This window comes from Suncus etruscus, chromosome 8 (genome assembly GCF_024139225.1).
Source record: "Suncus etruscus isolate mSunEtr1 chromosome 8, mSunEtr1.pri.cur, whole genome shotgun sequence".
In the NCBI taxonomy this organism is placed as follows: Eukaryota; Metazoa; Chordata; class Mammalia; order Eulipotyphla; family Soricidae; genus Suncus; species Suncus etruscus.
The window spans coordinates 10,212,227-10,238,158 of record NC_064855.1 but is presented as its reverse complement, the minus strand read 5'-3'; the positions used below and the strand labels follow the sequence as shown (position 1 = coordinate 10,238,158).

Genomic DNA, 25,932 nt, shown 5'->3' with positions numbered 1-25,932 from the left:
AGTTTCCCTAGGGTGGGGAGCCTTGTTGGAAGGGCCAGGTCCCTAATGGAACAGAGATGGAGGAAGGAAAACAGCCAGCGCCCTGCAGCCCTGCACCTTGGGGGACTCTCTGAGCAGAGGACTCAGCTCCCAGGCCCTGTGCCTGGGTCCAGGACCCTAACCAGCTCCCAGTGGTTTCCGTTTTATTTGCAACATAAAGTGGAACAGAGGAAGGAGCCCCCTTTATGGAAACACCCTGCCCCCCCACCCCGGGCAGGGCCAAATCCACACCCAGTGTATCTCACCCCTTGATGAAAAATTGCCCAGCTGTGTGGGGTGACAGGATCTCTGACGGGGGGGGGGGGGAATCTTTGATGTGTGTGAGCCTTCGAAGACCCCCCACCCTCAGGAATTAATCCCCCACCCTGGGGACCCCAGCACCCACTGCCAGCTGTGTGTGCCAAGTGTCAACTATACCCAGCATAAGGGTGGGGTACTCTTGTCATGAGTCATCTGGTGGTATTTGTGGGGGAGACATGAAGGAGCTGGACATGCTTTTTTATGTTTCTTCTAGGTTCACTCCTGTCACTGTGGGGCCTGTGAGGCCTCTGAGCCGCACTTGTGTCTGGGCTCCACTATCAGCAGGGCCGTGGACAGGTGGGAAAGGATGCAGAAAACAGCCTGCTTTTATTCCAGGGGCCGCCCTTACCTTCCAACTCCGGGGCCACAGTACCCGAGCATGTTGTAGTGTGGTACATCCCCTCATTCATTCCTGCAGGCCTATCCCTTGGGGACACTGAAATACTTGGGGGCTCTGAGAACTGTGTGATGGGAACTGTGTGACCTGGCCTCAGTGAATGGCGGGGAGGGGTGGTGGAGAGAGTTCGCAGGCAGACAGTGCTAGGCAGACAGGGCTGAAGGAGATAAAGGAGGGAGGCAAGCCAGGATAAAGCATGCATAGCAGGTGCCCCAGCAGACCTCAGTCCTCCCAGTGGCCCCACCCCACCCCTTTCCAGCAGACAGGGATGGAGTCCATGGTCCAGACACACCAGCTCTTTGGCTTATGAGCAGGAGTCGCTGTGACCCTTAAAATCCCAGCTCCAGTGTTGTGTTTGCAGTGGGGCTCCCTTCTAGGAGCTGTCCTCCCAACGCAGACTAAGTAGCCAACTGGCCCCAAGATGATGCCTACAGGCTCTGGACTCTGCTTCCCTCTTGGGGCTGGGTCTGAGGTTGACAGTCCCCATAAAGGACTGAATACCCCAACACCGCACAGTCACAGGTGCATCCCCACTTTGTCCATCCAATCAGAGAAGCATGAGGCCATCAGCACCAGCGTGGTGGCCTTTGCAGGTTACAAGGCAGAGCAGAAGGGACCAAAGTCAGGGGTAGTGGAATGGGGACCCAGAGTTTCTGTTGGAGGCCAGTGAGATAGGTCAGTGGGGAAAGAGCCAGGGCAGCTCATAACTCACTCTAATTTGGTCTCTGGGTGCCCCATACAGTGATCTCTGAGCACAGAGCCAGGAGTACACCCCAAGTTCCACAGGGTGGTCCATTTTCCCCAGAAACACCCATTTTTAGAGTTTCATTTGGGATGATGGAAAAGTTTTAATGCACATTGTGTGGGTGGCACCTGTGGGTATGGATGAGGAATGTCCCTGACTATCTCTGTGGTCCACATGTGTCAGTTTGTGCAGCATGGCTTTGTCTTACGGCCGAAAAAGGAAAATCCATTCCCAGCAGGTCACTGTCTCTGGAAGGAAGCTTGTCTCCTCAGGGTCCTTGGGGATTCTGTCTACAGGGAATAAGCCAGTTGGGAGAGCAAGGGATGAGTGTTCGAACAGAGTTTAAAGATGCCTGGTTATGTTTCTGTAAGCAGAACGGGTCTTAGTTCTCAATTCGCCTCGGGCCATATCGGCTTTGTCTATACTAATGTTGCCCCAAGTTGTATTTGTAACAACTTATCCAGGAAGTTGGGCCAGGACTTGGCATGCATGGCAGAATGGTTCGGATGGACTGTTGGTCTAGGCTCTATACACACAACCACAATTTTGGAGAAGGGTCCCAGGTCCACCTCTGCAGAGGCAAAGCCCCATACCCCATGGGGTGGCCCTACTCTCTGCCCCCACCTCCAATCCCACCCCGCATTTCTTTCAGGCCACCTGGCAGCTCTCAGCTCTGTTTTTATTTCCTGCCTCTGCCTCTGCTACCCAAATCTATTCTTGCTCTCTGGGGCTCATGCCCTCCCAGTGTTTATTTGTTCATGTAAATTAGTGCCCGAGACAAAGCTCTGATGACAGTCTCGGTGTCAGCCGTGGTGGCCAGGCTCAGAGCAGGGACAGCCCCTCTGGGCAACCACTCAGGGCTGGCCACATGGGGCTCTGTTCATGGAACTGTGTGGTCGTGCCTTTGGTTTTGGATTCAGACGCTGCCACTGTGCACTGAAGTGCAAAGCTGCCACTCTTCCTTCTCTTCCTTCCAGGCTAGGCACAGAGGGGACTGGGGTTCATTGATGGAGCACTGAATAGACCCCATGGAACCTGGGAAGGGGTCTTTCATGTGAAAGTCCCTTATTCCATCTCCCCAACACAATCCTCTGAGTTCTTTCCTGAGTCTCTCCACAGAGAGGCCAGGGCAGGGCAAGGAAAGTAAGAGGGGACAATCCCTGTCAGGTGTGCTGTTTGAATCTCTCTCCTGGAGGAATCTCTCCCTTCCTGCTCCTCTACCTGCTCTGGATGCTTCCTGGACCAACAGTCCTGGCCTTGTACCTGGAAGAGTCTCCCTCATACTATTAGTCTCCGGGGCTTTTACTCAGTTTTCTCTTCTGATTTTGGGTACAATCAGTTCTCATTAATGACTAGTTTCAGGTGAAGTTAGTTTCTGTGGGAGAAGTGCTCTCTCTCTCTTTCTCTCTGCCTCTCTCTGTCTCTCTCTGCTCTTTGTCTCTGTCTCTGACTCTCTCTCTCTCTTTCTCTCTCTCTCTCTCTCTCTCTCTCACACACACACACACACACACACACACACACACACACACACACACACACACACACATACACAATCTCCCCCTTTCTCCCATCTTGCCTCTTACTCAAATGTCTTCGAAATAGCTATGGAGATTACCTTTAATCTTTTTTCCCCAGACATTGATGAAGGGAGGGAAAACAATCAATCAGAACATTTGAGAACATTTTGAGGCCCCAAACGCTCCGTCTTTGGAGGAAGTTGTCTCCCCAGCCAAGCTGGGCAGTTCACAGCTTCAGATGCTAGAATAATAATATTTTTCTTCAACAGAAGTCTTCTCACATGGCCATCTGCTTTGACTTCAGACCTTTTCTGACCATTTTCTACGTGTTGACAGGAGGAAATTGATGCATCATGCTTTAATACGCATGGTTTGGGCCCCTGTGATCACCCCGTCATTTCAGCCCGTCTCCTTAGGATCGTGTATGGTTGTTCACAGCCCAAGACAAGCTCTTGGTGTGCAACAGTATCCGGCCATGAGGAGGGGGTCAGAGAAGTCTGGGTGCTGGGTCACAGGGAATAGGAAGAAATCCCTAAAGGTGGTCTCAACTCACATCTGGTTCCTCCTCCACTCAAAGAAGCTGGCAGGAGCTACAGGAGAGGTACTGGGAGATACAAACTGAATGGCACAACCCAGAAAGAGTTCACGGTGACAAGATCACGGGGACTGTATACTTAGGCAGGGCTGAGTACCCCCAGGGAGGGCAGGGGATCTGCAAGCAGGGGGCACTCTCAGGAGTCAGGACAGCATAGCCTCAGGGAGGGCTGTATAGACAGAGTCAGGGCCACAGACATCCATCAACATGCTGAGGCGCCCTTGTGTAAAGGGAGAAGGCTCGATGCCTTCGCAGGTAAGGAGAGGGCTGAGGAACAAACTGATGAAGTTAGATGCAACCCACCCTTCTTCACCTTCTGCCAGCTCTTCGAGGGGGGTCCCAGGCTCGGCCCAGCTGAAGTGTCCTCCCGACCTCCTAGGGACATCCAGTTGGGAGGAAAGCTGCAGGGGAGATATAATATAATTTGGAGTGAAGTCAACTGATGGGTGGGATCCCCAGCTGTGCAGGCTATGTGCATGAATACATGTGTGTGAGTGTGCCTGATGTGTGCTATGCATGTAAGCAATGCGTGTGTAAGGGTGTGTATGTGAACGCAGGCGGTGTGTACATGCTGTGGCCATGCATGCGTGTATGCTGTGAGCACAAGCAGTGTGTGCCATTTGTCCATGTCATGTGTGTACATGCTGTCATGCAACCAAATGCCACTCTCACTGTCAAGGCTACAGTGGCCTCTGGCGGACACCTGTATCTAGAGATAGTGTGGGACAGGGACCCGAGAACTGAAGGAGCTGCACAGGGGGGATGAGAAACGCTGGTGGGAAATGAGGCCTGCGGCGAGGGCATGGCATTTGGCAGGACCCCAAATCCCAGCCTGTTGGGCCACTTGTGAGCTCCTGCTCACGCTGTGCAGTCCCCAGTCCGGGACTCTGATTCCCTCCCCTGTGCCTCACCTGGAACAGGCAGGCTCATGGAGCTTTGTCTCAGGGCAAAGCACCAGGCCGCTGTCCACTCTGCCCCTCAGACCGTGGGACTTCTTACACCCTGCCTCTGCCTCCATATCTCCTTTCAGCTCTTCTTGGATCCAGAAAACTATGGCAGGGGTCTCTTCCCTGAGCAATAGCACAGTGGGAAGGGCACTTGCCTTGCACACAGCTGATCCAGGTTTGATCCCTGGCATCATATATATATATATATACATACATACATATACATATACATATATACATATATATATATAGTCCTCCTGAGCCCCACTAAGTGCACAGCCAGGAGTAAGCCCTGAGCAGCACCGGATATAGCCCCAAAACAAGACAACAAAGCCAGGCAAATCTGCCTGGGAGGTGCTAGTGCCCTCTTGTATGGAAGGACCATCTGCAGCCACATTGGCCCTGACTTGTCCCCAGGACAAGTCAGCCTGCTTTGATAGTCATCCACCCTGAGACTTCCTTTGCCCCACCTGTGCTCTGTCTAGGCGGACTCACCTTGGTGGCTACCCTCTGCACGGGCACTTGCCGGCTGTAGTTTCACTGTGTTGGCCACTTCGAGCCCAGTGCCTCAAGTCAGGCCTGGCACGGAGCCTCCGCTGTGTCTCTGAGTGCCAGGAAAGAAGAGGGAAATGCGGGCGCCCCCTCCCTGCCTGAGTGCTGGGACACTGACTTATTACTCCTATACTCCTCAAATCCTGCACTCCTGGGGTCTTTCTTAGCTAAGGAAGCAGCTGCATCTGGGTGGGACGGATTTATCGAGAAGGACTGAGAGCAAAGGCAAGAGTGGGAAGGAGGTGGTCGGGGGCTGCCTATCCCCCTCCATCAAACATGGCATGAGAACTTGGCTGTGTCAGGCCCTCGGCTAACTCCCAGGAATCCTGCACTAAATAAGAAACTGCTTTGCTCTCTCCGGCCTCCTGGTGGGAACAGCCATTAGAACAAAAACTGACAGCAGCATGGTAAAGGCTGTAGGGGAGTGTGAGTTTGTGTGTGTGTGTGTGAGAGAGAGAGAGAGAGAGAGAGAGAGAGAGAGAGAGAGAGAGAGAGAGAGAGAGAGAGGCATGCTTACTTCAGGAGTAGTCATAGAAGACTCCTGGAGGAGGTATCCTCAGGTAAGTGGGGGCTCTCTACCCTCATTGCCTGTCTCACAAACACACATGCCCCTCTGCTTCCCACCTTTCCATCCAATTTTCCTGGCACCCCATGTTGCTCCCCCAAGCAACTCTGCAAAACAAGGACAGAGCACAGAGCCAGGAGTGTGCTCATCCCTGCCAGTGCACAGCAGGGACCCCTGCCCTGTGCTCCCCCCAGAGTCCTGGGACAAGCTTGTTCCCTAGGGCAGGGGCACTCTCGGGCACTGCAGCCCCTCACAGAGTCAAGGGCCAAATAATGACTAGGGATGAGTGAGCGAGTGATGAGTGAGTGAATAATAAATGGGTTGAATAAAAGAACAAGTGAATAGGTGGAAGAGTGGATGAATGAGTGAACAAATGAGTGAATAGATGAATAAACAAATGCAAGCCTGCAGAGTTTGGTTTTGATTTATTACTTTTGGATTTTATTTGTTTTGGGTTTTTTGGGGGGTCACACTCAGGCACTCTGAGGGGTTCCCTGGCTCTACGCTCAGAAATCACTCCTGGCAGGCTCGGAAACCATATGGGATGCCAGGATTTGATCCACTGTCTGTCCTGGTCTGCCCTGTGTAAGGCAAATGCCCTACCACTGTGCTATCTCTCCAGCCCCCTACTTTGGTTTTTTTTTTTTTTAAGGCCACACCCAGTGGTGTTTGGGGCTTACTCCTAGGTCTATGCTCAGAGATTACTTCCTGTGATGCTCAGGGGGCCACATGGGGTGCTGGGACCAAACCAGCTATATACAAAGCAGGCACCCTCCTCACTGTACCATCTTTCCCCTGGCCTGTAAGTTTGGAGTTGCTCAGAAGGCAGTGACCAGACTGGTTTGAGGTAGACCTTGAAGGCTCTGGATCTGCCCCACAGCTCCCCTTTCTCCTGTTTCCTCCTCCTCTCCCTTCCTCTCCCCTGCCCTCCTCTCTTCTCTTCCACTCTCCTCCCCTTCCCTCCTCTGTTCCCATTCCCTCTGTTCCCCTTCCTTCATCTCTTTCCTCCCCCACCTTCCCTCCCCTGCCATCCTCTCTCCCTTCAGTCTGAGGCATTCCAGTGCTTCAGCTGCCTCTGTCCCCTGCTGAAATGTGCTGTGGGTACAGGCCCCTCTGCTCTGCAGACCCTTGGCTGATGTGGGTTGGTGTCTGCAGTGGTTCCGAGTTGCCCCACAACTGGGCCATCTGGGCAGCGAGGTCAGCAGACTGAGAGAAGGCGTCAGGCTAGCCCAGGGCTGCAGTCTTCTGTCCTTCTCATGGGAAGAATGACAGAGGCCCCAGCCTCATTCTGACCCACGGAATAGGAGCATCCCACTGTGAATGCAGAGGACCTATACCTGGTCTCACTGCCCACTGCTGGCTGCACAAAGTGGGTATTTTTTTTATGGGGCACAGTGTGAAGAGGGAATAAAGTGCTGAATTGTTTGGCATTATCAAGGATTTTAGCTCCCCAGGACTCCTGCATAAAGAGATGGAAATATTACTGCCAATGCCAAGAACCGCACGGGAGCATATGAATTTATTACATATTCTCTTTCCTTTGCTGCTCAGAAGATGTCACAGGACCTGCCATTGTTTCCTATTGACAGAGACATTTGGCCCTTGCCGGGGGCAGAGCAGGTGGTAGTCGCACTCGCGTACTCTTGAGGGGTGCCTGCACACCTCCTGCAGACAGTGGCACCCAGGCATACCCAGTCCAGGACATCTTCCCCAGTGGGTGCAAAACTCCGTGGTCAGGGAGCAAGAACCATTTCCTTCTCCAAGCTTCAGTCCCCCAAAGGGAGGCAAATAGTCCCCTAATCACCCCCAGTTCTATAAATGAGTAGATAGGGACAGGCTGAGGCCCGTGTCTGGGGTCATTCAGGCCATCTTCAGAGCCCTGGAACCTGTCTCCTTGCTCTGTTCCATCCCCTAGCAGGCCTGGGGCATTGAGAGAGAGAGAGAGAGGAGAGAAAGGAGAGAGAGAGGAGAGAAAGGAGAGAGAGAGGGAGGGAGAGAGAGAGAGAGAGAGAGAGAATGGGTGTCTCTGTCCTACCCTGCCTTCAAGCCTCATGGCATCAAGACTTCTCCATGTCTTTGGGAGAATGTGGACAGCAGGGAAAGACAGAGTGGAACTGGTGGCCAGCAACTGTCCCAGGGAGGGCCCCCCTTCTTGTGCTGAAGGACATGATTTGTGGGACCTGTGTAGACCCTCCCACCCATGTCTGCTTTCTGATTCTGGAACATGTATGGAAGTATCTCCAGCCTACACAGACCTTTGGCCTTAGCCATTGGGGATCCAGCTCCAGACCTCCCCCAAGAAGGCCGATTTCAGAGGGTTCCCTGCAGCTCCAGGAAAAGCTGATGCCCTTTACTGATGGCCCCCTGAGCATCACAGGAAGTGGTCCCCGAATCCCCAGTCACAATCCAGATGGCCCAAAAGGAAAATGCTCTGCCCCTTACCTCAGAACCCCACTCCTGGGTTCTCTGAGTAGCCTGTGGGTGAGCACAGCAGCAGCTGCTCTTTAGAGCAGTCTGTGCATGTGCAGACCACAAGCCAGGGGGGTACGGGGGTCCCCAGGAGGAAACCTGTGAGTCTAAGGAATGAGAAAGACCTGAAGAAGGCCAGCAGGAGCATAGTCGATAGGGGCTCATTGTCTGGGAGAGGGAGACTGGAGAAGGGAGCAGGGTAAAAGGAAGGAAGAGGGAGGAGAAAAGAGGGAAGAGCAGGAGGAAGGAGGTAAAGACAGAAGAGAGGAGGCAGGATGGAGGAAGAAAGAAGCAGGAGGGAAGAGGGTGAGCAGGAGGGAAAAGTAAGAGGTTGGAAGGAGAGGGGAGGAGGCAAGTAAGAGGAGGGAGGATGGTGGAGACAGGAGGAGATAGGACATAGGAGGGAGGAGGCCTAAGGGGCAGAGGGGACTCTTCACTGTCTTCAAAGAGGCCCTTTCTGCTAACATGAGCAGAATACAGACCTGTGACCTGCCAAGTCCACAGAACTGGGTGCGGCCACCATATGCAAATGTTGGCAGTTATGTCCCCACCGAGATGGGTACTGGGGTAAGCAGTGAGAGCCCAGGACTGGAAGTGGTGTCCAAAGCCAATCCCAACCCCAGACTAGGCCCCTGCATGTCCCCTTTCTCCAGGGATACCTAGGGCCAAAGACACATAAGTCACCCTCAAGGGGGTCAGGACCTGGCATTATGGGGTTGGGACCCCTGTGGGAAGAGCTCAGGATGTGCCACTCTGACCTGTCCTCTGAAGGAAAAGGTGCTTCTGGAGGCTCGGAGGGCCCAGGCCTGTCATGGTGCAGAACCTGGAGCCCCAGCTCAGGGCCAGGCTGTTGTATAGCATCTGGTAGAGGAATCTCAGCACCCTCTTATTCCCCAGGAGACCTGCCCACACCCTTTCCCCTTCAAGAACCTGTGAATACCCAAGATCCACTGAGGAGCCTGGCTCTGTGGGATATTCAGGCTGTGATATAGCACCAGCAGTAAGGCCCCGAGTTGGAAACATGGAGGAATGGCTGCAAATAGCTATGGGTATTGTGGAGTGATTGCAGCATGAAGGCAGGCAATGGAGGGCTGGCTACCGGGCATGGCTACATAGCCTGGATTGGAGCCCAGGGTGGGGAAAGAACAGAGCTGTGGGGGCCCGAGCCATAATAAAGAAGAGAGGGCATCTGCCTTGCACACGGTCAACCTGGGTTCGATCTCAGCATCCCATATGGTTTCCTGAACACTGTCAGGAGTGATTTCTGAGTGCAGAGCCAGGAGTAAAGCCTGAGCATTGCTGGGTGTGGCAGGAAAAAAAAGAAAAGCCATAAATTCAGTTTCCTGTAGGAACATTCTGGATGAAGGAGACAACAGCTTAGTTAAAATATGCCTGAGAAGAGAAGCAAAGATGGTTCTCTTTGAGTTAGGACATAAAATGCAGATCAGACACGGCTTTATGGGTCCTCTCTGTGGGCCTGGTGCCAAATTCCGCCAACCCTGAGATGGTGTTTCCCATCTAATAGCAAAAATGAAATCTCCCCTGGCCTCTCACCATCCTGCCCCACGGTGCACCCCCAAAGAGGTCAGCCAGGGTCCCCACCCTTAATCCCCACACTCAACACTGAGCAGCCTGCAGGGCACAGAAAGTAGAGGAGCTGCCTGAGATCCATACCAGCTGCCAGTCTTGGGGTGGGGTGGATTCTCTACCTCTCTACCATCCCTGAGATACCTAAGGCTAAAGGTTCCTCCCAACACGGGGCACTGCCAGGCAGAACCCAGTCCCATATGGGGACACCAAAGGTTCAGTCAGTCCCAGGGCCCACCTGCTTGCTTCTTTCCTGCCAGGCGCCGCTTTCTTTCTGGCATGTTTCCTTTTCTCTCCATCAGAGGCTGATGCTACCAGAGAAAAAGTTCATAAAAATGTTATGTCCACCATAAAAGCACTAATGTGGCATTCTGCATGATCCATGCATTACCATTAACATTTCCCGACAGTTATTGGGCGATAATGGTCCCAGCCGTAACTCAGCCGCAGCGTCCCTCCGAGCAAATGTTATGGAGAAATAAATGAGATGCCGTGAGGCTGGGCCCGCAGTGGCGGGGGTGGGAAGGGCTGCCTGTGCTACTTCTAGTCAGGGACTCAGTGATCTGATGGGGGCTTCTCTGGGTGGGGATGGCCTGCTCACACAGACCCTCGCTTCCCTACTCACAGCCTGTGACCAGGACATAGGGCTCCTCCATGGGCAGATGCCTGTGCCCTCATCAGCATTGTGTCCCCCTTGCTGCCCTGAACCCAGCACATGTGACACTTGTCTCGGACTCCCACCTCATGCTTCATGGGGAGGCCATATTGTTGTCCTCTGCTTGCATGCATTCCCTTGGGGCAGTGGGTATAATGTGTCCTTTGAGATGACTGAGTGAAGGGCCAGAAATGGAGGCAACTCTCGAGCTGAGTGATAAAGGGGAAAGATCCTGGAATAGAGCCCAAGGACAGGTGCCAAGGGACGCCCCCCCCCCCAGGTGCCTGGATGCAAAGATGGGTCACGATTCCAACCAATTAAGGCACTGGGCCAGTTTGTAGGGTGGTGCACCACGCACAAAGCTCACTCCTGGACACACAGGCCACACTGAGTAGAAACCAAACCCACAGAAACTCAGGCAGAGCTGGAGGTGTGCTGCTTGGGGGAGGGTCTGGTTTGGAGGGTGGGAAGGTGCAGACAGGCTGAGTCTGGAACAAAAGAGGCCTCAGGATGGGGGCTAGGAGCACTGTATCCAGAGTTGCAGAGACTATCCAAGGACCTGCCTTTCCTGCAGTGGCTACGGTGTCAGTGCTTGGGTTAGTGGCTCCTCTGTGCACAGGGGGTGGGGGGCAGGGTTTACACTCATCAGGAGGGATGGTAGCTGCTGCTAGAAAGTGGGCAAGGGCATGGGCTATCGCATGGAAGTAAGGCTTTTGTCTTGCATGTAGAAGGTCTGTGGTTCGAATCCCGGCATCCCATATGGTCCCCCGAGCCTGCCAGGAGCAATTTCTGAGCACAGAGCCAGGAGTAACCTCTGAGTGCTGCTGGGTGTGACAAACAACCCCCCCCCCAAAAAAATAACCAAACAAAGAAAACCAAACCACAAAAGCCTAGAATTGCCTTGTCCCTGATTAACAGCCCTCAGAGGGACAAACGGCCTCCTTGTCTATAGAAAGTGCGAAGGGGCTCCCTGGTAGAACTCTGGTCCCCTGGGGTGCAGCCCTCCATGCCCAGAGAGTTTCATCTGTCCCTCATCCTCTGACCAAGCCATCTGGGAACCCCCGCATTCCCCTTTCTGCCAGTGTGGCCTGTTAGACAGGCTTGGCCTTCTTAGGCTGAAGTGGGCTCAGAGGGGGGGTCTCATCGCCGCCCCCTCCAGTCCCGTCTGCTGGAGGCAGCCAGGAGAAATTCGAATAACTAATCAGAGTCCTCATTAGCCCCCCACCGAGATGCTCAAACATTCACTTTGCTGTTTGTGAAGCAGAAAAAGCTTCTCCCGCATTAAAATAAAATCGATGCATTATTAATCCCCTGCTCCCAGCCCTAGGGCTGTGCCCTCCTGCCAGAGAAGCCACCCTGCCCCATGCCTCTCTCTAGGGTGCCCCCAACAGCTCCAAGCAGTGCAAGCTGCCCCCAGGTCGCTGGGGCACTGAGTGACCCAGCCTGGGATGTGTCTCTCAGAGGAGGGGACTCAGCATCCCCTTGCCGGGCCACAATCTCATGGGCAGCCACGGTGGGGACTGAACTTTCAGACATCACCTGAGTTCACCTTCTGGGCATCCAAGACCACCCTCCACCAGGCCCTCCCAACATGCATCCTTTCCACATGAGAACAGCCACTCACAAACACTTAAGTGCTGGCCTCAAACCAGAGCTGTGAAGGGACCCAAAGATGCAGAAAGCACAGACTTACTCCAAGGAAAAGGCACTGTTGTGAGTCAGCTAGTTCTGATAAGTCCATACAGAGTGATGGGGTGGAAGGGCGGAGAGAGGAGGAGGGAGAAAGAGTGATGAAGAGTTGGAGAAAGGAAGGAAAAAAGGGATGGAGGGAGAGGGAAAGGGAGAGAGGGAGGAAGAGAGGAAGGGAGAGAAAGAGGAGAAAGGAAGGATGAAAAGGAAAGAGGGAGGGAGGAGGGAGAGAGATGAAGGGAGGGGAGAAGGGAAGAGAAAAAGGAGGGGAGGGAGGGAAGAGAAGGAGAGGAGGGAAGGAGGAAAGGAGAGAGAAGGAAGAAGAGAGGGAAAGGAGGCTGGAGAGATAGCATGGAGGCAGGGCTTTTGCCTTATATGCAGAAGGAACGTGGTTCGAATCCCGGCATCCCATATGGTCCCCCGAGCCTGCCAGGAGCGATTTCTGAGCGTAGAGCCAGGAGTGGCCCCTGAGCGCTGCCGGGTGTGACCCCCCCCCCCAAAAAAAAAGGTAGGGAAGGGGAGAAGGAGGATGGAGAGAAGGAATGAAGTAACAGGAAGGGAGGGGGAGGAGAGCCCTATATGCTATGATGGAGTTCCTGATGGGGGAAGCCCCCCACTCCATCTGCTGTGTGAACTTTGCCCTCCTCAGTTTCCCTCCATCCATCTGCTGATGAGGGTCCTGCACATTTGTATTCAACTTGCCCTGTGCTCCCAAAGTTGGAAAAATGGGTTTGGGAGAGGAAGGAGCCCAGTCCCAGCCTTATTTCAGTCACTCCCATGGTGGCTCTCACACTTGGGGGTCTTTGACTTGGGTTTAACACTTGGGGGGGTCTTTGACTTGAGTTTCAAGGATGACTTTTAGCTGAGTCCTGGGGTTTGGGACTGGGTGTTGGGGTCAGGGCGTAAAAGCAACCTGGACTTGTGCCCAGGAACCAGCCCTGTGCACAGTTCCAAGGTATAAATAATCACAACCTAAAACGCAGAAATAAGGAGTTGGGGGTCTGTGGGGGGGCAGCAGAGCTGGGCTTGTCTGGAAATCACTCCTAAGGGAAAAGCACTTTCCCAGGTGCTGGTTGAACTTGTGTAAAGGTCCTGTGGCAACAAGAAACTCACTGTGACAACCAAGGCCTGGGAGGATGGAAGTGGGGACCAGCAGGGAAGATGAGTGAGGAGACTGGGTTTCTTTACCCTCTTAGATCTTAGCCTTGACCTCAACAGGAAGGAGGAAAGAAGCCAGTAGACTCTGGACACTGGGATGCAGGTGGCAGGGAGAATGGCAGCTACTTCCCCAAGGTCTTCTGCTCATACGTAGCTCTCCCCCCTCAGCATCTTCTTTCCCTTCTGTACTCCCTCACAGTCCCACTCTACAGTGGTCATATCTCGGACAGACAGTGAAAACACTCTATCCCTTACCCTACTCTCCCCACAGTCACCTGTAGTCTCTGTCTGCACAAAGTTTGCCCATAGACTGGAAGGGGACCAGTTAGTACTCTTGTTCCCTCAACACCTCAGAATCTGAGGGTTACTTTTTCTGAATGGGACAGAGATGCTTTCTACCAATACTTCAGGAAGCCCCTCAGAATTCTTTAGAACCCTTCAGAATCACCTCAGAACCCTTCAGAGCCCTTCAGAGTTCTCTCAGAGCCACTCAGAGGCCCCTTAGAACCCCTCAGAACACCCTCAGAGCCTCTCAGAGCCCCTAAGAACCCCTTAGAGCCCCTCAGAACCCTTTAGAGCACCTTAGCACCCCTCAGAGCCCATCAGAGCCCCTCAGAGCCCCCCTTAGCCCTATCAGAGCTCCTCAGATCCCCTCAAAGTCTTCTCAGAACCCCCAGGGTCCCACAGAATGCCAGAGAAACTCTTAGAGCTCCTTCAGAATCCCTCCAGAACCTTTCAGTCTTTCACAGTCCCTTATAGTTCCCTCAGAAGGCCCCTCAGAACACCTAAAAGCCCCCTCAGAGCTCCATCCGAGCCCTCCTTCTAGCTGGAGCAATCTGTCTCCTTAGCAAGAGAGTTCCTGTTAAGTTTAGCTACCTCTGTTCTTGGGACTCCAGCCAGGTTCTCTCCAGGAAATTTAGTGGGGAATCTCAGCAATACTGCCCTTCTTCCCTCTCCTCTGCTGGGTGATTTGTCCCCCACTCCCATCTCCAACCCCAGGAAGGAGGAAGGAGAGTCCTGCATGGACTACAAGCCTCAGCCTCTGCTGTGAGCAGATGGGAGTGTTGTGAGCATATACAGATGCTCATGAAGCAGTTGTTAGCTGGTGGAGAACAGTAGGGGTTCCGCAGGCCTCTCCTCCAGCAGAGTGGCCTCTCCTCTGCCAGCCTGGAAATGGTGGAATCTTTCCTAAATTAAGAAACAGCTGCTTGGGCCTCGTATTCCAAACATGTAAAACTGGCCAAAGCTAGAAAATTGTGGGTATTATTTTACAATTCCAACCTAGGCAGTAGGTGTATATACATACATACATACATACATACATACATACATACATACATACATACACACACACACATATATATTAATATATAAACATTCATGGTTTTTGAGATGAAATGTATATTAGGGACCAAGCCCTGAGCAGTGCCAGGTGTAGTCCCCAAACCCCCAGTTAATAAACAAACAGGGATGTTGGAGAAGTTTGAGATGCGGGAACTAGAATCGACTCTGATGCTACTGCAATTTTTTTAGGAGTTGAATAATAGTTTTTTAATTACTAATTAATTAATTTTTTGATCAAAGTGTATTACAAATCTTTCACAGTAATATTTTAGGTACATAGTAATATTGAATCAGGGGCATTTCCACCCTCTATATTGTCTTCCTTCCACCCCTGTTCCCAGCATATATCCCATATCCCCCTCTTTTACCCCCCAGACTGCTAGTGTAGGTGGTCCACTCTGTGTCTAGTGTGTTGTAAATTGGGTGTTGATTCTGTTGTCGTTGGCTTTGGATTTGGTGCTTAATTTTGATCCTCTTTTTTTTTATTTCTACTTAATGTTCATCTGACTGTTTGGTCTCGTTAGCCATTATTTTCCCCCTCCATTAGTGGGGCGAAACAAGTATTTTTATTGAAGCACCATGATTACAAACATGATTGCAGTTGGGTTCAGTCATAGAAAGAACACCCCCTTCACCAGTAGCTATTGCAATTTTGGTTGGTCCAAGACCCTTCAATCTCCATTTTGATTCTTCTGTGTCTGAAGTGGGCTGACTCCAGCCCCATCCACCTCACCAAGGGACTGTGAAGAAACTGATCTGTAATCGATTATATAGGAAATGCAGGGCTAAGCCTGCCAGGACATGGAAAGGAAGCAGATACCCCAAACTAATAAGCTAGAGAAGGGACACTTGAACACAATGTTGACATCTTGCCACGGGCTGTGGAAATGGTCATGGTGGTCTGGGGGTGCCCTCAGGAACAGCTGAGCTCAGGGCCGCAGGGGGATTAGACCATGAGCCCTCCCCTCACTCTGCAGATGGACCAAGAGATCCAGGTGGTGCTGTATCCACTGTGGCCCCCCAGCCAGACCTGAGGGGTGGAGGAGGTGTTGTGTGGAAGGGCCCCCATCCCAGTCTGGCCAGGTGTAGTGTATGGCCTCTGCTTGTTGCCCAGACTAGGAATTTACAAGAACAAGGAGCAGGATGAGGGTCAGCAAAGCCTGGAGTGCAATGGCTGTGAGAACCCCAAAGGATTTTACAAGCATTTCTTCTCGAGCCTATCTGTGGCAGTGACCTCAAAGTGACCATGGAGCAGGTGACCACAAAGCAAATGTCCACAGAACAGGTAACCAGGGGGCTGGAGAGCTAGCACAGCAATAGGGTGTTTGCCTTGCATAAGGCTGAGTTCTATTCCTGGCATCCCATATGGTCCCCCGAGCCTCCCAGGAGTGATTTCTGAGTGCAGAGCCAGGAGTAACCCCTGAAAAATTGTTTCTAGAGGGTCCCTCCTTCAGTGTGGCTTCCCTGAGTCACATGTCCTTCCTGGCTACAATAGATATGGAATGTGGGGGGGAAGTCTCTATTTGGGTGCTGGGGGCAGTTCTGCCTGTGAGTTGTCCCCAGAGCTTCTTGGTCAGGACAATAGCTTCTTGAGGAAGGTGTGGTCGTGCTCTTGAAGGTGATCTGGAATTGGTGCCTTTGTATGTCCTTTACCCTGGCCAGGACACCCCCCCGCCAGGTGTGCATGAGTAAGTGGTCATGTATATTATTCTGTTCTATCTTTGTGACCATGTGTATGTAGTTCAAAGTGTGTTTCTTTTTTTGTTTTTTTTTTTGTTGTTTTTGGGTCACACCCGGCAGTGCTCAGGGGTTACTCCTGACTCTACACTCAGAAATCGCTCCTGGCAGGCTCAGAGGACCATATGGAATGTCAGGATTTGAACCACTATCCTTCTGCATGTTAGGCAAATGCCCTACCTCCATCCTATCTCTCTGGCCCCAAAATGTGTTTCTTTAAAAAAAAAAAAAAAAAAACTTTTCTTTTTATTCCTCATTTCCTGCATAAATTACTCCCTGTAAAAGGCCATCCAGAGCTCGGTCCCTCGAATCCTTTTTCAATAAAGCAATATTATCGCAGCCAAGTCCCAAAACTAGTCCCAGGAGAGGCTTTTCCTCGATTCTTTGTCAAACGAAATGTCACCAACTCGCCAAATAATGAGACAGAGAATTCTCCCTGTTTATTTCCCAGGCAAGGTGGGGCAGAAGCAGGCTGAGTCGGCCTGCACCCTGGCCCCAGTGGCCAGCAGGCTGCCCTGGAAATGCCCACAAACCCCTGCACTTTGCCCCTTAACCAGCGTTGTGACTTTGGATGCACCTTTTTTGAGTCTCAGCTCTTTCTGTTGATGAGACAAGACAAAGAGCCCCGGCTAGGGAGAGTCATTGAAAGGAGGTGGTAAGGCGCCAGGCACATGCGCTTTGCTCTATCCACCTTCTTTTTTTGTGTGTGTGTGTGTGTGTGGTTTTTGGGTCACACCCGGCAGTGCTCAGGGGCTATTCCTGGCTCCAGGCTCTGAAATTGCTCCTGGCAGGCACGGGGGACCATATGGGGCACCGGGATTCGAACCGATGACCTCCTGCATGAAAGGCAAACGCCTTACCTCCATGCTATCTCTCCGGCCCCTCTATACACCTTCTATACCCTCCACTGGGCCGGTGTGAAGGCATCCCTGTGCTCCCCCACTGTTCTCTGAACCTCTCCCATATGTCCAGATGTGTATGAGGATCCGGAGGGGGGGGTCCTCGGTGGGTCCGGGGTATTGTGTCCTTCAGGAAAACCAAAGTAGGTCCCTCAGCCACTCTGCTTTCTTTCGTCACCATCTACCAGGCAGCTCCTTTCCTCATCAACACTAGAACCAGCTGACCTCAAGCTGGGCCATAAGCTCTGCCCAACAGGCCAGAAAGCAGGCCTGGGATTATATAACCTAGCGAGCGTTGGAGGCTGCCAGCAGTCACAATTTGGCGGCTCAGTGCTAAGAGAATTGTGTACTGGTCACTTCCCGTTGTAGAGTGGAGGCCGGAGCAGGCAATGGGAGACCATTAGGAACTATTGCTGAGCTAAGGGTGGCCTCAGAGATGGAGGAGGAAAATGTAGCTCACTCCACCTGGGGCCTGGAAAGAAGGCCAAGCTTGTACATAGAGGCGCTTCCCAGTGAGCTGGGGGTCAGCCCAAACCCCTCAGAACCTGTGTCATTCTGCAGCCTGAGAGACAAGGCTTTGCAGAGATTCTCACATTCCATGAGCCTCTCTCTGGTGGGGGTGGGGGTGGGGTTGGAGGCATCCCCAAAGGGGGAATCTTGCAGGAAAGGCTGCCCTACCCATAACCAAAATTTCTCTTAGTGATGTGCTAAGGATGGATTTCTGGTGCCAGCTCTGCTCTGATATGTTGCATACCACCTCTTCATCCCTTCCCCTTAGTAAAGGCTCTGTGGCATGGCTGGCCAGCTCAGGGAGCACAGAGATGTATGCTGAATGCCTGGGATGCTGGGGAGGGACCCTGACAGCATAGAAGCTAAGCACCTGGGCTAGCACTTGGTTCTCTTAGAGAACCGAGAAGGCATAAATTGGGTTCTAAGAGTGGAGGTCCCAGTCTCAACATGATTGGTGAAGAGGACCTGGCCATTAGGCCATGTCAGTCACAGCCTGGATACCCCAACACGCACTTGCCCTGTGGGGTCAGTGTTTGTCATTCCCGTCGTCAAGAGATGGAGAAATAGGGCAAGCGAGACTCAACAAAGACACAGGAGACTTTAAGGCCTCACCGACACCTTCACACACTGCACTGGCTCCCACCTTCATTTGCCACCATGTAGAAGGGCGGGAGCTGCCGTGACTTGGCTACTGCCCCATTAGAAACGAGGTGAAGGGAAGGGAAGGGTGGCACCCCCATGACAACCAATGATAATAACCTGAAGCAGGCTGGCTCTCAGGGTCCTGTGTCACCTTCCACTGACCCTTCATGATTCTTCTGATGGGACACAGCTATGCTGGGTAACAGTCCAGATCTCCAGGAAGGCTAGAGAAGAAAAGAAAGGTTCTATTCCCATCTTCTCCCACTACGTAGCCAGCTCCCTGCTATGTAGCTTCATCAGACTCAGATTGTGGAGAGCCACAGATGGAGGGAGAGCAAGGAGGCTGGCGGGCCTGGATGCTGGCTGGTATCCTCTGGAAGTCCCATACATTCACTTACTCTGGGGCCTACAGATGGGGGATACACCCATTCTCCTGGGTGCCCAGAAACAGAGGTTCACTCTCAATTTATGCCACCTGTGAGGCTGGGGGCTACTGCTAAGTGACCCCAGCCCGGAATCCAGACTTGGGTGGCAGCATGGATCAGACTTCCCTTCAGCCTCTATAAAAGTTTGGGGGATATCCTCTGACTAGATCCCAAGTCAGAAAAAGCCAGAAGGGCACCCCAGTAAGGCCTGGCCTGTGGTGACAGTGACCATGACTGTGACTGTGAGGCGATCACAGCTACCGCCATCGACTGGAAGTTCCCTCCAGGCACTCGCTTTGCACCCGCCAACCCTCTGTACTATTGCTCTAGCCCAGTGGTCAGCAACCATTTTTTTCAGCTGAGCCAAATCTCTTGAAATTTATTTTGAGAGCTACACAGGGCGTGCACTGACAGAGGCTAGGAGCAGAGTCCTGACTCCTGGAGTAGCCGCCCAGCACACAGAAGAGCCAAATTAAAAGTGTAAAGAGCCACATGTGGCTCACGAGACGCAGGTTGCCGACCACTGCTCTAGCCCATCAGTGCGTTCTTGAAAATGAAGATACAAGGAGCAAAAACAGAAAGTTTATGGAAAAGTAACAAACCCCGGTTCTGGTAACCCCACTCTAGGAATTGGACCCTAACATCCCAACAAACCTGGAGCCAGATTCAGCTCCAAGGATGGGCATTGTTTATTTCTAATAGCAAAAATCTGGCTGAGGCATGATCATGCGTCCATAAATAGAATGCCCACCGCAATAACATGTTTCCCTTGTATTATACAAGGGTATTTATGGTCTTTTGCTAAAGAGAAAAGGCTGGCTCCAAAACAGCGTCTATAGTACTGAAATTTTTTAAGAAGGAAGAACTAGGTTCTGCATATTAAGTAGGGTCCTCTTCATCTAATTTTGTGATTGTGTGCATAAGCAGATGTAATTGTATAAAGGTAATAAAAAGTAAGTTCCATTTCTGCCTTGACTTCCAAAGTTCATTTTCCAAGTTACTGACAGTAATATCTGCACGTGGAGGGGCAGCCACAGTATGGAAGACACTAGCACAATGATGTGTGTCAGTGTGGCTGGCATGCAGAAGATAAATGGTACCAGGCTACCCAAGACTAGGAAGGCTGGAAGGCTTGAGTTTAGCAGTGAAGGAAGAAATATTTGGTGGCTCTTGAGAGAGCTGAATCCAGACCCCTGTAAGAGGGAGTTAGGGGCAGGCTTGTGGTGGGATGAAGCCTGGGATGCTCAGGGACACAGAAGTGTCTGGAGGGAGTCGGGGGGAGCTGACTACCCCGCATCTGTGCAGTGAATGCCTAATTGCCCAAGCAGGAAGGAATCTCTGAAAGCCAATCTAAGCGGTGATGCTGTCACTAGGCCTCGTGGGTGGGACCTGGTGGCTGTGTGGGTGGGGTTGGTCTGCAGCTGTGTGGGTGGAGTCTAACATCTATGCAGGCAGGGCCTGGGAGTTGTGTGGGTGGGATGTAAATGGTTGTGTGGGTGGGATCTGGCAACCTAGCGGTGGGGTCTGCATCTGTGTGATGGGGACTGTGTGGGCAAAGCCCAGCATGGGGAGGGCGTTGAGTGCCCATTGAATGAGTCCTCATCCCACTATTTAGTCTGGCACTCTAGAAGACAGAGGGTGAGGACAGGAGAGCTTGGTGGTGACTGTGGAAAGGTGTTCTCCCCACCAAACACAGGGAAGGAGAGGAGCTGGGGACAGAGTACATGAATGTGAGCTAAGGCTGGATGGGATCCCCTGGCACCCAGTCCACCCAGGTCTGAGCAGCCACAGGGTGAGGTGGGTGAGTGGGTGCCCAGAACTGGGGCATAGTCAAACCTAGATGCTTGCCTCCTGGCAGACAGCGGTCAGGATTCCTGAGCTTCTCTAGTTAGAATGGATCTAGCACCCCTCAGCCTTCTTGTGAGGTTCTAGAGTAGCTTTACTCCAATCCAGGGAGCTGTGGAAAGGGAGTTCACTCTACACCTGACCTCCACCTGAGGTCTCTTGGCTCTTCGTCCTCTGTTCCCACCAGCTGCAGAGCTTCAGGCATTGGCGCCCAACCCCACCCATAGAGCACACAAACATGTTCTCATGTACACGCTCATGTACATGCACACAAGCTATTTCATGCACCCTCATAGACATACATGCTCCCTCACATGTACAAGCTCACCCACACACACTCATACAGACTCTTCATTGTCTCTCTCGCAGGCACAGCCCCTGCTCAGCTCCGCCTGTTGTCACAGCACCAGTTGCTTGTATTCTTTGCTGAGGTGCAAATGTGTTTTTCCAGGGAGGCTAAAGGGTGTTATCCTGGCGCAAGTGTGGGTGGTTAAGACACTTGTCTCTCCAGGCTGAGCTTCTTGAGGACAGATGCCCACATCTCCTGCTTCTCTGAGCAGGTTGCCACTACCTCCCCCGCCCATGACCCCAATACCTGCATTCCAAGTACAGCTCGCAGGAGAAACTCAAGTGTTTGGCCAGGTCCTTAAATCCATGTGACTCCCCAAACTCAGTTTCCTGCTATCCATTTCAAATATTGGGGAGTAAAATGAAATCAATTGAGTCTAAAATCTAAAGATAAACTAGTAAGTGGAGATGGTCTGGAGCAATGGTCCTCAAACTACGGCCCGTGGCCACATATTGTATTTATTCCCGTTTTGTTTCTTCACTTCTAAGTAAGATGTATACAGTGTGGTAGAAATTTGTTCATAATTTTTGTTTTTACTATAATCTGGCCCTCTGAAGGACAGTGAACTGGCCCCCTGTTTAAAAAAGTTTGAGGACCCCTGGCTCTGGAGTGATAGCACAGTGGGGAGGGCATTTACCTTGCATTCAGCCAACCGGGTTAAAATTCCCTGGCATTCCATATGGTTCCACAAGCAACCCTAGGACCTAGTTCAGAACCAGAAGTGGCCCCTGAGCATCTCCAGGTGGGGCCTCCCAAAAACCAGGAAGTGGAACATAAGACCGTCTTTAAGCACTGGCTTCCCATCCCTGCTGATCCCTGCTGTGGGGTCTTTGCCTCCTGGTGCCCTCCTGGCTACCTGCAGCCAAGACAAGTCCCTAGCCCTGCAGTTGGGAAAGGTCCTAACCTCATGTGTATCTCCCTTAAGTTCCTGGCCAGGCCAGAGCCAAGGGCCTGGGTCTGAGACCAGGCCTCAGGCAGCAGGGTGAGCTAGTCCGGGTTCCTGCTGCCTGGGCACTTGTGATGGAGGAGCAAGCTCTGTGCAGCAGACAGCAGGCATTTGCAGCTCAGATCCGGAAGGGGACACACAAAACCTGGGTCCCCGCTCCCCCACCCTGTGCCTCTGGGCTGTCCTCTGAGCTGCTCTGCCCTTCTCGCAGGTGCTCTGGCTCTAGCTGACAGGAAGAATTTCTGGCCCCGCTGGAAGTGAGAAGAGAGAGCTGGCCCCCGAGGACCATCCCAGAGGTCGCCAGGATCACCCCAACAGTAAGAAATGCTTCTCCTTCCTTTCCCACGAGGTTAAGCACAAGCATTACATGTACACACATGCACACATATTCGTATTCATACTCACACACGCACGAACACTAGCTGACACATTCTCAAGAAGGTCACACACTTTTTTTCGTTGTCGTTTTCTTTTTTCATTTTGTTTTGTGACCACACCCCGTGATCCTCAGGGTTACTCCAGGCTCTGCGCTCAGAAATTGCTCCTGGCAGGCTCAGGGGACCATATGGGATGCCAGGGGTTGAACCAGTATTGGCCACAAGCAAGGCAAATCTCCCCCTTCTGTGCTACCGCTCGACCCCACACTTCTCTTTCTGTTTCTACCCAGGATGGGGCCATGTCACAGCCTTGCTCCCCCCTTTTACTCCAAGCCCTGTGAGAACCGCCTGTCCACTGCCAAAGGGCCACCTCAGCTGTGCCCAACCGACTTTGGTAGCTGTTGGCCTGCAATATTCTTAGGGCCTTTGGGGAAATATGGCTCCTGGGCTTACACTAGCCTGTCTGATTGGGAGAGACCAGAAACCTGTACCTATTTTTCCTGGTGATACATGGGAATCTTCTTCCCCAGGAGTGGGATGAGGAAGGCGCAGAGAGAATTCCCAAGAACACCAGATAAAGATAAATTCAGCCTTTCTGTCAGATGCCCTGAAAAACAAAAGGGTCTCGAGCCCAGCATCAATGAGCCCGGCAGTGAGCCTAGGTGTCTGTCACTGGGATCATGGCAACCTCAGCCCCCCCCCATGCCTTCAGGCTCTGTGTTCTAGCTCTTAGGGTGGTGGGCCATAACCAAGCTGCTTCCAGAAAGATGAGATCAGATAGAAGGTGATGGGGCCCCCTCCCTATCCCCTGATAGTCAGTGAAATGTGGGTTTTTGTGCTGCTATATCCACAGTGCTTACCCTGCCCTGAGCTCTCTGGTTGTTTAGGGAATCCAAATTTCAGGGAGATGCTGGGACACACAATAAAAGGGCACCGCAGAAAGGCAAAGTGTCACCCTGAGTTGGGGTTGGGGTACAGTGGAAAGTGTGGGCTGGAAGTAGCAGGAGAAGAAGCTCGAGTCACCAGAACTGATGACTATGGGGATATCACAGCAAGGGACAGTGAGTGAGTGAGTGAGTGAGTGAGTGAGTGAGTGAGTGAGTGAGTGAGTGAGTGAGACAGTGGGGACAAGTGGAAACAAGGGGTGGGGATAAGGGGGTGGGAGACAGTAAAGACGAGTGACAGTGGAGATGGGGACAGCAGGGATGGGTGTGGCACCTTTCTCCGGGACTGGAAAATACTGGTTCCCCAGTGGCAGCTGCAGTCTGTGGGGTACTAACAAGCTGGGCCTTGCCTGGGTGTGGGGTCAGGGTACCCTTCTCCTTGTGGGGTGAGGGAAGGAAAGAGGTAGGTCAGCGGGTTACTGACCCCTGCTCAGGTGTGGAATGGCTGTCACAGACAAGGAACAGTGCCCCCATCCTCTCCATACCCACATACCACACCATACCCCCAATGCTCTGGTCTGTGTTGGGAGGGGAGGTCGGACTGGCCTGACCAAGAGAAGTGGGGAACCCCTCCTGTCTGTGGGGGGGGTCCAGCCTGCCTGACCCAGTGAGGGGGCGGCCCCCAGGCTGGCTTGTGGATGCGGCAGGCCTGCTGCCAGCTGTCTCACTTCAATTCTTAGCTCTCTCGCTGGCTTTTTTTAAACCGTTTTGCTTACATAATCCACCCCCTCTTTATTTTCTAATTCTCTCCTTGCAGAGCTGGCACCAGTGGGGAGGGCTGGGCAGGGGGAGCTCTCCACACAGGCTGTGGAGCATTTACATTTTGCAATTACAATTTAAAAATAAGTCCCGTTAATGATCTCCGCGTGGCCCCGCCAAACCCCCTGACATCCGCACTCCCCTGGCTGTTCCCCCAGAGCAAGGATGCCTGCCTGCCTGCCTGCCTGCCTGGAGACCAGGGGACTGGGGAGCAAATGGGGTGGGCTAGAAAAGTCATGGTGCTATTAGGGTGGGGAGAGGCATAGAGCTGAGCACCCCAAGATTGAGATTCTGACCCAGCTTCCTGCCACAGCACAGCTCTAAGCCCAGGAGGCCAGGGCCCGAGAAAGGCCCCAGCTGCTAGCAGGATTTGTGGAGCCCCCTGGGGGTCAGGGTGCCTGGAGCTGGGCACAAGGGAAAGGTCTGGTTCCCATGTGGGTCTGGGAGCAGGGGTGCATCTCAGCCAGCTGCCATAACCTTAAGGAAACCCTCTGGCTCTGTGGACCCATGGGCCCTGTGACCCAATTCAGCTTCTCTTCCTGCCTGTCTGTGTGATTGGAGTTTTTGAAGTCCCTCCTCCTGGCTCCAAAACCCCAGAAGGAAGGATGCTGAGGAGAGGTCCCATTGCTTCTGTGCCCTTACTGAATTGACACAAAAGACCACAATTGCACCCCTGCATTCCATGCAGCCCCATGCTTCCAATTTCCTATGCAATTCCCTGTGGGACCTTGGCCTGGGGTCTCCCCCTGCTTCCCTCTTCTGCCTTCTTTGGGCCCCCCCTTGCCCTCCCCTGGGTTGTCAGGCTGGCCCTGCCCACTGAGCTACTGCTAAGCTCCAGCTCTCCTGGGTTCCCTGGGACTCATCAAAGGTCCCAAGGGCAGAGTGCAGACCCAGGGTGCAGGTGCCACGAGCTCGGCTGGGACCCCCCCAAGGACAGAGCTTCCCACCTGCTCCAGCCTCCTTCCCCAAGTTATTTCACTGAAACACATGACTTGGTCCCCAAGTTCTCTGCCTGTGGCTGTGTTATGCACTGATGTTCTGATTCATACCCCCTCAAGTGTCTGTGTCTCCCCCCTACCCAGTCTCAGGGCACGCCCTAAGTCTAGCGAGTTTTATAGAAAGGTGGGTATGAGGGAAAGCTCCTGGTAAGTCTTACTGGGTAGACCTTGGGGTAGGTCCCACCCGTGGGTTCCACCCAGATACTCCACCATAGGTAGCAGTGAGTGGCCCCTTTGTTCCCCGGGGACCAGATCCCATCCAGTTCCAGTGAGGACAGTCAATCTGGCCCTAGGTCTTTCTGCTCCTAGAATTGGTAGGAAACAAAAGGAAGAGGGGGTGGTTCCCGTGAGCATCCCTGAGGCTCTCCACAGCCCCCTACTTACCCCTCTCTGGGCATGACTGTCCCCCATCCAGAGCTGCCTCTGTGTCCCCACCCACCTCCGCCCAGCCTGTGTCTGTGACTCCAGGGGTCAGCATGTGGGCCAGTTCCCCACAAGGCAGGTACCCCACTTGGCCCCTCTGAATAGGGGTCCAAGAGCCCATTTCTGCTCAATTTTCAGCCAGCGACCACCTGGGGTCAGGGAGGTAGCAGGTCGTGAGTGTGGAGGCCAGGCTGAGTTGTCTTAATAGCTGCCAAGAGAAAGTGACCCAGAGTTCTGGGTATCCATGGGGAAGGGCCTTAGAGCAGTTCCTAGGCCAGGAAGGCAGAAGAGCCTGTGAATGGACACAGGGCAGGAGCATTCTCAGGGACATCTCTACCCTTCCTAGTAGCCCAGGACAAGAGGCCTGAGAAGAGTGGGGCTGCTGTCTCAGGCACTCAGCAAGTGTGAGCCCCACAGCCCAAGCACCCCCCAAACACAGCCCAGGGAAAACTTCAGGTTCCAGCTGCCGTGACGGGGGACTGATTCTTGGGGCCCGCATCCCCAGTGGGCAGCTCTGGC

General features: G+C 52.9%; 1 protein-coding gene across 3 annotated transcripts in view; it reads left to right on the top strand.

Moving 5' to 3' along the window:
* Positions 1–25,932, top strand: part of PKNOX2 (PBX/knotted 1 homeobox 2) — a 137,590-nt gene that overhangs the window by 68,648 nt on the left and 43,010 nt on the right. For all 3 annotated transcript variants that reach the window (XM_049777934.1, XM_049777931.1, XM_049777932.1), the window contains exon 3: positions 22,124–22,229. The gene's annotated coding sequence lies outside the window, so the exon portion shown is untranslated. The remainder of the gene's footprint in view (positions 1–22,123; positions 22,230–25,932) is intronic.